We start from the raw sequence: 16654 nt of genomic DNA on the forward strand, positions 1-16654 counted from the left end.
GCGTACCATCAAAAACACTTTACATCTGCATTCTCTTGGAAAAAGGAGATGAAGCAGTGGTGAATCCTAGGCTGCTGTTCCACTCGATTGGCACCATTTACAAGTAGAATGACTGCTTTTGGTTAGTAGTGACCCCTGGTGGCTAATAGTTATAAGCTGCAAATGGTAAAGTGAGCTGATTATATAGATATATATATATAAATATATATATTGATAGTTAGAAAGATAGCCAGATAGACAGATCGATAGATATTTATTTCAATGAAATAATTTCTTGATAAAACTGATTGTTTTTGGCTAGGAATTTCTGTATTGTAATATTTAGGAAAAAAGATTACTTGTCCTAACCAAAAGCAGGAAATCTGCCTATTACAATACTGTGAATTGATCGAGGGTATGCCTTAACCCCAAGGAGGTGAGCACTGTTTAACTGATGCCAATAAGACCTCGTTAGTATAGTGGTCAGTATCCCCGCCTGTCACGCGGGAGACCGGGGTTCAATTCCCCGACGGGAAGGCGATTCCTTTTATTCACACAATTAAATAAAATGATGTACTTTCTAACATTGTAAAATATATCTGTCATTATCCTTGCCTATTCCGATAGAGAAAAAAGGTTGAATTCACTGATGGCCAAAATGCTTACTGATGTGTTAGCTGAAATTCATAATATGCTCTGAATATTTCAATATGCACCGGCGTACCATCAAAAACACTTTACATCTGCATTCTCTTGGAAAATGAGATGAAGCAGTGGTGAATCCTAGGCTGCTGTTCCACTCGATTGGCAAGATTTACAAGTAGAATGACTGCTTTTGGTTAGTAGTGACCCCTGGTGGCTAATAGTTATAAGCTGCAAATGGTAAAGTGAGCTGATTATATAGATATATATATATATAAATATATATATTGATAGTTAGAAAGATAGCCAGATAGACAGATCGATAGATAGATATTTATTTCAATGAAATAATTTCTTGATAAAACTGATTGTTTTTGGCTAGGAATTTCTGTATTGTAATATTTAGGAAAAAAGATTACTTGTCCTAACCAAAAGCAGCAAATCTGCCTATTACAATACTGTGAATTGATCGAGGGTATGCCTTAACCCCAAGGAGGTGAGCACTGTTTAACTGATGCCAATAAGTCCTCGTTAGTATAGTGGTCAGTATCCCTGCCTGTCACGCGGGAGACCGGGGTTCAATTCCCTGACGGGGAGGCGATTCCTTTGATTCACACAATTAAATAAAATGATGTACTTTCTAACATTGTAAAATTTATCTGTCATTATCCTTGCCTATTCCGATAGAGAAAAAAGGTTGAATTCACTGATGGCCAAAATGCTTACTGATGTGTTAACTGAAATTCATAATATGCTCTGAATATTTCAATATGCACAGGCGTACCATCAAAAACACTTTACATCTGCATTCTCTTGGAAAATGAGATGAAGCAGTGGTGAATCCTAGGCTGCTGTTCCACTCGATTGGCACAATTTACAAGTAGAATGACTGCTTTTGGTTAGTAGTGACCCCTGGTGGCTAATAGTTATGAGCTGCAAATGGTAAAGTGAGCTGGTTATATAGATATATATATATAAATATATATATTGATAGTTTGAAAGATAGCCAGATAGACAGATCGATAGATAGATATTTATTTCAATGAAATAATTTCTTGATAAAACTGATTGTTTTTGGCTAGGAATTTCTGTATTGTAATATTTAGGAAAAAAGATTACTTGTCCTAACCAAAAGCAGCAAATATGCCTATTACAATACTGTGAATTGATCGAGGGTATGCCTTAACCCCAAGGAGGTGAGCACTGTTTAACTGATGCTAATAAGTCCTCGTTAGTATAGTGGTCAGTATCCCCGCCTGTCACGCGGGAGACCGGTGTTCAATTCCCCGACGGGAAGGCGATTCATTTTATTCACACAATTAAATAAAATGATGTACTTTCTAACATTGTAAAATATATCTGTCATTATCCTTGCCTATTCCGATTTAGAAAAAAGGTGGAATTCACCGATGGCCAAAATGCTTACTGATGTGTTAACTGAAATTCATAATATGCTCTGAATATTTCAATATGCACAGGCGTACCATCAAAAACACTTTACATCTGCATTCTCTTGGAAAATGAGATGAAGCAGTGGTGAATCCTAGGCTGCTGTTCCACTCGATTGGCACCATTTACAAGTAGAATGACTGCTTTTGGTTAGTAGTGACTCCTGGTGGCTAATAGTTATGAGCTGCAAATGGTAAAGTGAGCTGATTATATAGATATATATATATAAATATATATATTGATAGTTAGAAAGAAAGCCAGATAGACAGATCGATAGATAGATATTTATTTCAATGAAATAATTTCTTGATAAAACTGATTGTTTTTGGCTAGGAATTTCTGTATTGTAATATTTAGGAAAAAAGATTACTTGTCCTAACCAAAAGCAGCAAATCTGCCTATTACAATACTGTGAATTGATCGAGGGTATGCCTTAACCCCAAGGAGGTGAGCACTGTTTAACTGATGCCAATAAGTCCTCGTTAGTATAGTGGTCAGTATCCCCGCCTGTCACGCGGGAGACCGGAGTTCAATTCCCCGACGGGGAGGCGATTCCTTTTATTCACACAATTAAATAAAATGATGTACTTTCTAACATTGTAAAATATATCTGTCATTATCCTTGCCTATTCCGATAGAGAAAAAAGGTTGAATTCACTGATGGCCAAAATGCTTACTGATGTGTTAACTGAAATTCATAATATGCTCTGAATATTTCAATATGCACAGGCGTACCATCAAAAACACTTTACATCTGCATTCTCTTGGAAAATGAGATGAAGCAGTGGTGAATCCTAGGCTGCTGTTCCACTCGATTGGCACAATTTACAAGTAGAATGACTGCTTTTGGTTAGTAGTGACCCCTGGTGGCTAATAGTTATAAGCTGCAAATGGTAAAGTGAGCTGATTATATAGATATATATATATAAATATATATATTGATAGTTAGAAAGATAGCCAGATAGACAGATCGATAGATAGATATTTATTTCAATGAAATATTTTCTTGATAAAACTGATTGTTTTTGGCTAGGAATTTCTGTATTGTAATATTTAGGAAAAAAGATTACTTGTCCTAACCAAAAGCAGCAAATCTGCATATTACAATACTGTGAATTGATCAAGGGTATGCCTTAACCCCAAGGAGGTGAGCACTGTTTAACTGATGCTAATAAGTCCTCGTTAGATTAGTGGTCAGTATCCCCGCCTGTCACGCGGGAGACCGGGGTTCAATTCCCCGACGGGAAGGCGATTCTTTTTATTCACACAATTAAATAAAATGATGTACTTTCTAACATTGTAAAATATATCTGTCATTATCCTTGCCTATTCTGATTGAGAAAAAAGGTGGAATTCACCGATGGCCAAAATGCTTACTGATGTGTTAACTGAAATTCATAATATGCTCTGAATATTTCAATATGCACAGGCGTACCATCAAAAACACTTTACATCTGCATTCTCTTGGAAAAAGGAGATGAAGCAGTGGTGAATCCTAGGCTGCTGTTCCACTCGATTGGCACCATTTACAAGTAGAATGACTGCTTTTGGTTAGTAGTGACCCCTGGTGGCTAATAGTTATAAGCTGCAAATGGTGAAGTGAGCTGATTATATAGATATATATATATAAATATATATATTGATAGTTAGAAAGATAGCCAGATAGACAGATCGATAGATAGATATTTATTTCAATGAAATAATTTCTTGATAAAACTGATTGTTTTTGGCTAGGAATTTCTGTATTGTAATATTTAGGAAAAAAGATTACTTGTCCTAACCAAAAGCAGCAAATCTGCCTATTACAATACTGTGAATTGATCGAGGGTATGCCTTAACCCCAAGGAGGTGAGCACTGTTTAACTGATGCCAATAAGTCCTCATTAGTATAGTGGTCAGTATCCCCGCCTGTCACGCGGGAGACCGGGGTTCAATTCCCCGACGGGGAGGCGATTCCTTTTATTCACACAATTAAATAAAATGATGTACTTTCTAACATTGTAAAATATATCTGTCATTATCCTTGCCTATTCCGATTGAGAAAAAAGGTGGAATTCACCGATGGCCAAAATGCTTACTGATGTGTTAACTGAAATTCATAATATGCTCTGAATATTTCAATATGCACAGGCGTACCATCAAAAACACTTTACATCTGCATTCTCTTGGAAAATGAGATGAAGCAGTGGTGAATCCTAGGCTGCTGTTCCACTCGATTGGCACCATTTACAAGTAGAATGACTGCTTTTGGTTAGTAGTGACCCCTGGTGGCTAATAGTTATAAGCTGCAAATGGTAAAGTGAGCTGATTATATAGATATATATATATATATAAATATATATATTGATAGTTAGAAAGATAGCCAGATAGACAGATCGATAGATAGATATTTATTTCAATGAAATAATTTCTTGATAAAACTGATTGTTTTTGGCTAGGAATTTCTGTATTGTAATATTTAGGAAAAAAGATTACTGGTCCTAACCAAAAGCAGCAAATCTGCCTATTACAATACTGTGAATTGATCGAGGGTATGCCTTAACCCCAAGTAGGTGAGCACTGTTTAACTAATGCCAATAAGTCCTCGTTAGTATAGTGGTCAGTATCCCCGCCTGTCACGCGGGAGACCGGGGTTCAATTCCCCGACGGGAAGGCGATTCCTTTTATTCACACAATTAAATAAAATGATGTACTTTCTAACATTGTAAAATATATCTGTCATTATCCTTGCCTATTCCGATAGAGAAAAAAGGTTGAATTCACTGATGGCCAAAATGCTTACTGATGTGTTAACTGAAATTCATAATATGCTCTGAATATTTCAATATGCACAGGCGTACCATCAAAAACACTCTACATCTGCATTCTCTTGGAAAATGAGATGAAGCAGTGGTGAATCCTAGGCTGCTGTTCCACTCGATTGGCACAATTTACAAGTAGAATGACTGCTTTTGGTTAGTAGTGACCCCTGGTGGCTAATAGTTATAAGCTGCAAATGGTAAAGTGAGCTGATTATATAGATATATATATATAAATATATATATTGATAGTTAGAAAGATAGCCAGATAGACAGATCGATAGATATTTATTTCAATGAAATAATTTCTTGATAAAACTGATTGTTTTTGGCTAGGAATTTCTGTATTGTAATATTTAGGAAAAAAGATTACTTGTCCTAACCAAAAGCAGGAAATCTGCCTATTACAAGACTGTGAATTGATCGAGGGTATGCCTTAACCCCAAGGAGGTGAGCACTGTTTAACTGATGCCAATAAGTCCTCGTTAGTATAGTGGTCAGTATCCCCGCCTGTCACGCGGGAGAACGGGGTTCAATTCCCCGACGGGAAGGCGGTTCCTTTTATTCACACAATTAAATAAAATGATGTACTTTCTAACATTGTAAAATATATCTGTCATTATCCTTGCCTATTCCGATAGAGAAAAAAGGTTGAATTCACTGATGGCCAAAATGCTTACTGATGTGTTAGCTGAAATTCATAATATGCTCTGAATATTTCAATATGCACCGGCGTACCATCAAAAACACTTTACATCTGCATTCTCTTGGAAAATGAGATGAAGCAGTGGTGAATCCTAGGCTGCTGTTCCACTCGATTGGCACCATTTACAAGTAGAATGACTGCTTTTGGTTAGTAGTGACCCCTGGTGGCTAATAGTTATAAGCTGCAAATGGTAAAGTGAGCTGATTATATAGATATATATATATAAATATATATATTGATAGTTAGAAAGATAGCCAGATAGACAGATCGATAGATAGATATTTATTTCAATGAAATAATTTCTTGATAAAACTGATTGTTTTTGGCTAGGAATTTCTGTATTGTAATATTTAGGAAAAAAGATGACTTGTCCTAACCAAAAGCAGCAAATCTGCCTATTACAATACTGTGAATTGATCGAGGGTATGCCTTAACCCCAAGGAGGTGAGCACTGTTTAACTGATGCCAATAAGTCCTCGTTAGTATAGTGGTCAGTATCCCTGCCTGTCACGCGGGAGACCGGGTTTCAATTCCCCGACAGGGAGGCGATTCCTTTTATTCACACAATTAAATAAAATGATGTACTTTCTAACATTGTAAAATATATCTGTCATTATCCTTGCCTATTCCGATAGAGAAAAAAGGTTGAATTCACTGATGGCCAAAATGCTTACTGATGTGTTAACTGAAATTCATAATATGCTCTGAATATTTCAATATGCACAGGCGTACCATCAAAAACACTTTACATCTGCATTCTCTTGGAAAATGAGATGAAGCAGTGGTGAATCCTAGGCTGCTGTTCCACTCGATTGGCACAATTTACAAGTAGAATGACTGCTTTTGGTTAGTATTGACCCCTGGTGGCTAATAGTTATAAGCTGCAAATGGTACAGTGAGCTGATTTTATATATATATATATATATATATATATATATATATATATATATATATACATATATATATATATATGTATATATATATATATATATTCACCACGAATGCCTCTTGCAATGGAGAGTCACACACGATGTCCTGCCCTCCGGCTTATTTTAGCAGTCAGCGTTTCAAGTGCGCGTTTGTTTTGTACAGCTTGCCAACGCGTTTCAGGGTCACAGCCCCTTCTTCCTGGGCGGCGATTCATCACACAAGACGCCAGCACATTGGGTTTGACGAACTTTAATCACATGCCTTCCTAATGGGTGTGTCCGTTTGGCGCCCATGGCATTATGGGGCATGTAGTTCAAGGTGCCAGCAATTTAGTCCAGTTTACGGATAGTTCAAGTATGTTTCCTCGCATTTCATTATTTATTTACAATCTCTTTATATATATATATAAATATATATATTGATAGTTAGAAAGATAGCCAGATAGACTGATCGATAGATAGATATTTATTTCAATGAAATAATTTCTTGATAAAACTGATTGTTTTTGGCTAGGAATTTCAGTATTGTAATATTTAGGAAAAAAGATGACTTGTCCTAACCAAAAGCAGCAAATCTGCCTATTACAATACTGTGAATTGATCGAGGGTATGCCTTAACCCCAAGGAGGTGAGCACTGTTTAACTGATGCCAATAAGTCCTCGTTAGTATAGTGGTCAGTATCCCCGCCTGTCACGCGGGAGACCGGGGTTCAATTCCCCGACGGGGAGGCGATTCATTTTATTCACACAATTAAATAAAATGATGTACTTTCTAACATTGTAAAATATATCTGTCATTATCCTTGCCTATTCCGATTGAGAAAAAAGGTGGAATTCACCGATGGCCAAAATGCTTACTGAAGTGTTAACTGAAATTCATAATATGCTCTGAATATTTCAATATGCACAGGCGTACCATCAAAAACACTTTACATCTGCATTCTCTTGGAAAATGAGATGAAGCAGTGGTGAATCCTAGGCTGCTGTTCCACTCGATTGGCACAATTTACAAGTAGAATGACTGCTTTTGGTTAGTAGTGACCCCTGGTGGCTGATAGTTATAAGCTGCAAATGGTAAAGTGAGCTGATTATATAGATATATATATATAAATATATATATTGATAGTTAGAAAGATAGCCAAATAGATAGATCGATAGATAGATATTTATTTCAATGAAATAATTTCTTGATAAAACTGATTATTTTTGGCTAGGAATTTCTGTATTGTAATATTTAGGAAAAAAGATTACTTGTCCTAACCAAAAGCAGCAAATCTGCCTATTACAATACTGTGAATTGATCGAGGGTATGCCTTAACCCCAAGGAGGTGAGCACTGTTTAACTGATGCCAATAAGTCCTCATTAGTATAGTGGTCAGTATCCCCGCCTGTCACGCGGGAGACCGGGGTTCAATCCCCGACGGGGAGGCGATTCATTTTATTCACACAATTAAATAAAATGATGTACTTTCTAACATTGTAAAATATATCTGTCATTATCCTTGCCTATTCTGATTGAGAAAAAAGGTTGAATTCACTGATGGCCAAAATGCTTACTGATGTGTTAACTGAAATTCAGAATATGCTCTGAATATTTCAATATGCACAGGCGTACCATCAAAAACACTTTACATCTGCATTCTCTTGGAAAATGAGATGAATCAGTGGTGAATCCTAGGCTGCTGTTCCACTCGATTGGCACAATTTACAAGTAGAATGACTGCTTTTGGTTAGTAGTGACCAATGGTGGCTAATAGTTATAAGCTGCAAATGGTAAAGTGAGCTGATTATATAGATATATATATATATAAATATATATATTGATAGTTAGAAAGATAGCCAGATAGACAGATCGATAGATAGATATTTATTTCAATGAAATAATTTCTTGATAAAACTGATTGCTTTTGGCTAGGAATTTCTGTATTGTAATATTTAGGAAAAAAGATGACTTGTCCTAACCAAAAGCAGCAAATCTGCCTATTACAATACTGTGAATTGATCGAGGGTATGCCTTAACCCCAAGGAGGTGAGCACTGTTTAACTGATGCCAATAAGTCCTCGTTAGTATAGTGGTCAGTATCCCCGCCTGTCAAGCGGGAGACCGGGGTTCAATTCCCCGACGGGGAGGCGATTCATTTTATTCACACAATTAAATAAAATGATGTACTTTTTAACATTGTAAAATATATCTGTCATTATCCTTGCCTATTCTGATTGAGAAAAAAGGTTGAATTCACTGATGGCGAAAATGCTTACTGATGTGTTAACTGAAATTCAGAATATGCTCTGAATATTTCTATATGCACAGGCGTACCATCAAAAACACTTTACATCTGCATTCTCTTGGAAAATGAGATGAATCAGTGGTGAATCCTAGGCTGCTGTTCCACTCGATTGGCACAATTTACAAGTAGAATGACTGCTTTTGGTTAGTAGTGACCCCTGGTGGCTAATAGTTATAAGCTGCAAATGGTAAAGTGAGCTGATTATATAGATATATATATATAAATATATATATTGATAGTTAGAAAGATAGCCAGATAGACAGATCGATGGATAGATATTTATTTCAATGAAATAATTTCTTGATAAAACTGATTGCTTTTGGCTAGGAATTTCTGTATTGTAATATTTAGGAAAAAAGATGACTTGTCCTAACCAAAAGCAGCAAATCTGCCTATTACAATACTGTGAATTGATCGAGGGTATGCCTTAACCCCAAGGAGGTGAGCACTGTTTAACTGATGCCAATAAGTCCTCATTAGTATAGTGGTCAGTATCCCCGCCTGTCACGCGGGAGACCGGGGTTCAATTCCCCGACGGGGAGGCGATTCCTTTTATTCACACAATTAAATAAAATGATGTACTTTCTAACATTGTAAAATATATCTGTCATTATCCTTGCCTATTCCGATTGAGAAAAAAAGTTGAATTCAGTGATGGCCAAAATGCTTACTGATGTGTTAACTGAAATTCAGAATATGCTCTGAATATTTCAATATGCACAGGCGTACCATCAAAAACACTTTACATCTGCATTCTCTTGGAAAATGAGATGAAGCAGTGGTGAATCCTAGGCTGCTGTTCCACTCGATTGGCACAATTTACAAGTAGAATGACTGCTTTTGGTTAGTAGTGACCCCTGGTGGCTAATAGTTATAAGCTGCAAATGGTAAAGTGAGCTGATTTTATATATATATATATATATATATATATATATATATATATATATATATATATATATATAAATATATATAATGATAGTTAGAAAGATAGCCAGATAGACAGATCGATAGATAGATATTTATTTCAATGAAATAATTTCTTGATAAAACTGATTGTTTTTGGCTAGGAATTTCTGTATTGTAATATTTAGGAAAAAAGATGACTTGTCCTAACCAAAAGCAGCAAATCTGCCTATTACAATACTGTGAATTGATCGAGGGTATGCCTTAACCCCAAGGAGGTGAGCACTCTTTAACTGATGCCAATAAATCCTCATTAGTATAGTGGTCAGTATCCCCGCCTGTCACGCGGGAGACCGGGGTTCAATTCCCCGACGGGGAGGAGATTCCTTTTATTCACACAAATAAATAAAATGATGTACTTTCTAACATTGTAAAATATATCTGTCATTATCCTTGCCTATTTCGATTGAGAAAAAAGGTGGAATTCACCGATGGCCAAAATGCTTACTGAAGTGTTAACTGAAATTCATATGCTCTGAATATTTCAATATGCACAGGCGTACCATCAAAAACACTTTACATCTGCATTCTCTTGGAAAATGAGATGAAGCAGTGGTGAATCCTAGGCTGCTGTTCCACTCGATTGGCACAATTTACAAGTAGAATGACTGCTTTTGGTTAGTAGTGACCCCTGGTGGCTAATAGTTATAAGCTGCAAATGGTAAAGTGAGCTGATTATATAGATATATATATATAAATATATATATTGATAGTTAGAAAGATAGCCAGATAGACAGATCGATAGATAGATATTTATTTCAATGAAATAATTTCTTGATAAAACTGATTGTTTTTGGCTAGGAATTTCTGTATTGTAATATTTAGGAAAAAAGATTTCTTGTCCTAACGAAAAGCAGCAAATCCGCCAATTACAATACTGTGAATTGATCGAGGGTATGCCTTAACCCCAAGGAGGTGAGCACTGTTTAACTGATGCCAATAAGTCCTCGTTAGTATAGTGGTCAGTATCCCCGCCTGTTACGCGGGAGACCGGGGTTCATTTCCCCGACGGCGAGGCGATTCCTTTTATTCACACAATTAAATAAAATGATGTACTTTCTAACATTGTAAAATATATCTGTCATTATCCTTGCCTATTCCGATTGAGAAAAAAGGTTGAATTCACCGATGGACAAAATGCTTACTGATGTGTTAACTGAAATTCAGAATATGCTCTGAATATTTCAATATGCACAGGCGTACCATCAAAAACACTTTACATCTGCATTCTCTTGGAAAATGAGATGAAGCAGTGGTGAATCCTAGGCTGCTGTTCCACTCGATTGGCACAATTTACAAGTAGAATGACTGCTTTTGGTTAGTAGTGACCCCTGGTGGCTAATAGTTATAAGCTGCAAATGGTAAAGTGAGCTGATTATATAGATATATATATATAAATATATATATTGATAGTTAGAAAGATAGCCAGATAGACAGATCGATAGATAGATATTTATTTCAATGAAATAATTTCTTGATAAAACTGATTGTTTTTGGCTAGGAATTTCTGTATTGTAATATTTAGGAAAAAAGATGACTTGTCCTAACCAAAAGCAGCAAATCTGCCTATTACAATACTGTGAATTGATCGAGGGTATGCCTTAACCCCAAGGAGGTGAGCACTGTTTAACTGATGCCAATAAGTCCTCGTTAGTATAGTGGTCAGTATCCCTGCCTGTCACGCGGGAGACCGGGTTTCAATTCCCCGACAGGGAGGCGATTCCTTTTATTCACACAATTAAATAAAATGATGTACTTTCTAACATTGTAAAATATATCTGTCATTATCCTTGCCTATTCCGATAGAGAAAAAAGGTTGAATTCACTGATGGCCAAAATGCTTACTGATGTGTTAACTGAAATTCATAATATGCTCTGAATATTTCAATATGCACAGGCGTACCATCAAAAACACTTTACATCTGCATTCTCTTGGAAAATGAGATGAAGCAGTGGTGAATCCTAGGCTGCTGTTCCACTCGATTGGCACAATTTACAAGTAGAATGACTGCTTTTGGTTAGTAGTGACCCATGGTGGCTAATAGTTATAAGCTGCAAATGGTAAAGTGAGCTGATTATATATTTATATATATATATATATATATATATATATTGATAGTTAGAAAGATAGCCAGATAGACAGATCGATAGATAGATATTTATTTCAATGAAATAATTTCTTGATAAAACTGATTGTTTTTGGCTAGGAATTTCTGTATTGTAATATTTAGGAAAAAAGATTACTTGTCCTAACCAAAAGCAGCAAATCTGCCTATTACAATACTGTGAATTGATCGAGGGTATGCCTTAACCCCAAGGAGGTGAGCACTGTTTAACTGATGCCAATAAGTCCTTGTTAGTATAGTGGTCAGTATCCCCTCCTGTCACGCGGGAGACCGGGGTTCAATTCCCCGACGGGGAGGCGATTCCTTTTATTCACACAATTAAATAAAATGATGTACTTTCTAACATTGTAAAATATATCTGTCATTATCCTTGCCTATTCCGATTGAGAAAAAAGGTTGAATTCACCGATGGACAAAATGCTTACTGATGTGTTAACTGAAATTCATAATATGCTCTGAATATTTCAATATGCACAGGCGTACCATCAAAAACAGTTTACATCTGCATTCTCTTGGAAAATGAGATGAAGCAGTGGTGAATCCTAGGCTGCTGTTCCACTCGATTGGCACAATTTACAAGTAGAATGACTGCTTTTGGTTAGTAGTGACCCCTGGTGGCTAATAGTTATAAGCTGCAAATGGTAAAGTGAGCTGATTTATATATATATATATATATATATATATATATATATATATATATATATATATATATATATATATATATATATATATATATAATATATATAATGATAGTTAGAAAGATAGCCAGATAGACAGATCGATAGATAGATATTTATTTCAATGAAATAATTTCTTGATAAAACTGATTGTTTTTGGCTAGGAATTTCTGTATTGTAATATTTAGGAAAAAAGATGACTTGTCCTAACCAAAAGCAGCAAATCTGCCTATTACAATACTGTGAATTGATCGAGGGTATGCCTTAACCCCAAGGAGGTGAGCACTCTTTAACTGATGCAAATAAATCCTCATTAGTATAGTGGTCAGTATCCCCGCCTGTCACGCGGGAGACCGGGGTTCAATTCCCCGACGGGGAGGAGATTCCTTTTATTCACACAATTAAATAAAATGATGTACTTTCTAACATTGTAAAATATATCTGTCATTATCCTTGCCTATTTCGATTGAGAAAAAAGGTGGAATTCACCGATGGCCAAAATGCTTACTGAAGTGTTAACTGAAATTCATATGCTCTGAATATTTCAATATGCACAGGCGTACCATCAAAAACACTTTACATCTGCATTCTCTTGGAAAATGAGATGAAGCAGTGGTGAATCCTAGGCTGCTGTTCCACTCGATTGGCACAATTTACAAGTAGAATGACTGCTTTTGGTTAGTAGTGACCCCTGGTGGCTAATAGTTATAAGCTGCAAATGGTAAAGTGAGCTGATTATATAGATATATATATATAAATATATATATTGATAGTTAGAAAGATAGCCAGATAGACAGATCGATAGATAGATATTTATTTCAATGAAATAATTTCTTGATAAAACTGATTGTTTTTGGCTAGGAATTTCTGTATTGTAATATTTAGGAAAAAAGATGACTTGTCCTAACCAAAAGCAGCAAATCTGCCTATTACAATACTGTGAATTGATCGAGGGTATGCCTTAACCCCAAGGAGGTGAGCACTGTTTAACTGATGCCAATAAGTCCTCGTTAGTATAGTGGTCAGTATCCCCTCCTGTCACGCGGGGGACCGGGGTTCAATTCCCCGACGGGGAGGCGATTCCTTTTATTCACACAATTAAATAAAATGATGTACTTTCTAACATTGTAAAATATATCTGTCATTATCCTTGCCTATTCCGATTGAGAAAAAAGGTTGAATTCAGTGATGGCCAAAATGCTTACTGATGTGTTAACTGAAATTCAGAATATGCTCTGAATATTTCAATATGCACAGGCGTACCATCAAAAACACTTTACATCTGCATTCTCTTGGAAAATGAGATGAAGCAGTGGTGAATAAAAGGCTGCTGTTCCACTCGATTGGCACAATTTACAAGTAGAATGACTGCTTTTGGTTAGTAGTGACCCCTGGTGGCTAATAGTTATAAGCTGCAAATGGTAAAGTGAGCTGATTATATAGATATATATATATAAATGTATATATTGATAGTTAGAAAGATAGCCAGATAGACAGATCGATAGATAGATATTTATTTCAATGAAATAATTTCTTGATAAAACTGATTGTTTTTGGCTAGGAATTTCTGTATTGTAATATTTAGGAAAAAAGATGACTTGTCCTAACCAAAAGCAGCAAATCTGCCTATTACAATACTGTGAATTGATCGAGGGTATGCCTTAACCCCAAGGAGGTGAGCACTCTTTAACAGATGCCAATAAGTCCTCGTTAGTATAGTGGTCAGTATCCCCGACTGTCACGCGGGAGACCGGGGTTCAATTCCCCGATGGGGAGGAGATTCCTTTTATTCACACAATTAAATAAAATGATGTACTTTCTAACATTGTAAAATATATCTGTCATTATCCTTGCCTATTCCGATTGAGAAAAAAGGTTGAATTCACCGATGGACAAAATGCTTACTGATGTGTTAACTGAAATTCATAATATGCTCTGAATATTTCAATATGCACAGGCGACCCATCAAAAACAGTTTACATCTGCATTCTCTTGGAAAAATGAGATGAAGCAGTGGTGAATCCTAGGCTGCTGTTCCACTCGATTGGCACAATTTACAAGTAGAATGACTGCTTTTGGTTAGTTGTGACCCCTGGTGGCTAATAGTTATAAGCTGCAAATGGTAAAGTGAGCTGATTATATAGATATAGATATATATATGCCAAAGAAAGTCCTTTGCTGTCTGAAAAGAACGGAGAGACTCAATGGGGTACCATAAAGAGGGGCTTTATTGCACGAGCAGAGGCATGACGCGTTTCGGCTTAATGCCTTTTTCAAATGCCAGCTCTCACCCCACCATTTAGCAACAGTCCATTTTAATGCTCCCAGTCGCCCCGCCTTCAATGGTCATCCTGATAGGTCGGTTGGAATCACGAACAGTTCAGTAGTTTATGTGGTAATCTACAGATCCCAGCATGCACTGCCACGGCATGCAAAGTAAGTGTTCCTCCCCACAACGGCGTAGTCCGTGATTATCAGGTTTTTTACAGGGGCGCTGTTGTGGAATGCAGCTGACAGGGTACTTGAAACAAAGGCATCCTCCTGAGTCCCCAATACGCCTCACATCACAAATGTCCGCTCCTGTAGGTGGCCTGGAAACCCAGTTACAGTGAATGAGCATCCTATGCGTAGTCACATACCGCTGTCTGCAGCGGCCAGGTAACGAGGGCGGGTGGGATGGGAAAAGAGCATTTCACTACCGTGAAGGAGAAAGTTGCAGAAGCTTGTCCGGTTTTGCTCTTTCCCAGTGCTGAGGCGGGTCTCTCTCATGCGCGCCCAAGACTGCACGCAGAAATATGCCAAAGAAAGTCCTTTGCTGTCTGAAAAGAACGGAGAGACTCAATGGGGTACCATAAAGAGGGGCTTTATTGCACGAGCAGAGGCATGACGCGTTTCGGCTTAATGCCTTTTTCAAATGCCAGCTCTCACCCCACCATTTAGCAACAGTCCATTTTAATGCTCCCAGTCGCCCCGCCTTCAATGGTCATCCTGATAGGTCGGTTGGAATCACGAACAGTTCAGTAGTTTATGTGGTAAACTACAGATCCCAGCAGGCATTGCCACGGCATGCAAAGTAAGTGTTCCTCCCCACAACGGCGTAGTCCGTGATTATCAGGTTTTTTACAGGGGCGCTGTTGTGGAATGCAGCTGACAGGGTACTTGAAACAAAGGCATCCTCCTGAGTCCCCAATACGCCTCACATCACAAATGTCCGCTCCTGTAGGTGGCCTGGAAACCCAGTTACAGTGAATGAGCTTCCTATGCGTAGTCACATACCGCTGTCTGCAGCGGCCAGGTAACGAGGGCGGGTGTGATGGGAAAAGAGCATTTCACTACCGTGAAGGAGAAAGTTGCAGAAGCTTGTCCGGTTTTGCTCTTTTTGGGCGCGCATGAGGCGGGTCTCTCTCATGCGCACCCAAGACTACACGCAGAAATATGCCAAAGAAAGTCCTTTGCTGTCTGAAAAGAACGGAGAGACTCAATGGGGTACCATAAAGAGGGGCTTTATTGCACGAGCAGAGGCATGACGCGTTTCGGCTCAATGCCTTTTTCAAATGCCAGCTCTCACCCCACCATTTAGCAACAGTCCATTTTAATGCTCCCAGTCGCCCCGCCTTCAATGGTCATCCTGATAGGTCGGTTGGAATCACGAACAGTTCAGTAGTTTATGTGGTAAACTACAGATCCCAGCATGCACTGCCACGGCATGCAAAGTAAGTGTTCCTCCCCACAATGGCGTAGTCCGTGATTATCAGGTTTTTTACAGAGGCGCTGTTGTGGAATGCAGCTGACAGGGTACTTGAAACAAAGGCATCCTCCTGAGTCCCCAATACGCCTCACATCACAAATGTCCGCCCCTGTAGGTGGCCTGGAAACCCAGTTACAGTGAATGAGCATCCTATGCGTAGTCACATACCGCTGTCTGCAGCGGCCAGGTAACGAGGGCGGGTGTGATGGGAAAAGAGCATTTCACTACCGTGAAGGAGAAAGTTGCAGAAGCTTGTCCGGTTTTGCTCTTTCCCAGTGCTGAGGCGGGTCTCTCTCATGCGCGCCCAAGACTGCACGCAGAAATATGCCAAAGAAAGTCCTTTGCTGTC

The 16654-nt window shown here is 37.8% G+C and overlaps 3 non-coding genes across 3 annotated transcripts; all 3 read left to right on the forward strand.

Moving 5' to 3' along the window:
- Positions 1 to 4651: 4651 nt before the first annotated feature.
- Positions 4652 to 4723, forward strand: TRNAD-GUC (transfer RNA aspartic acid (anticodon GUC)). The gene has a single exon. It is a non-coding gene; the product is annotated as a tRNA-Asp (tRNA).
- A 2437-nt stretch (positions 4724 to 7160) lies between these two features.
- TRNAD-GUC (transfer RNA aspartic acid (anticodon GUC)) lies at positions 7161 to 7232 on the forward strand. Its single transcript has one exon. It is a non-coding gene; the product is annotated as a tRNA-Asp (tRNA).
- Positions 7233 to 8561: 1329 nt separating this feature from the next.
- TRNAD-GUC (transfer RNA aspartic acid (anticodon GUC)) lies at positions 8562 to 8633 on the forward strand. Its single transcript has one exon. It is a non-coding gene; the product is annotated as a tRNA-Asp (tRNA).
- The last annotated feature ends 8021 nt before the right edge of the window (positions 8634 to 16654 follow it).

This window comes from Lissotriton helveticus, chromosome 1_2 (assembly GCF_964261635.1).
Source record: "Lissotriton helveticus chromosome 1_2, aLisHel1.1, whole genome shotgun sequence".
Classification (NCBI taxonomy): domain Eukaryota; kingdom Metazoa; phylum Chordata; class Amphibia; order Caudata; family Salamandridae; genus Lissotriton; species Lissotriton helveticus.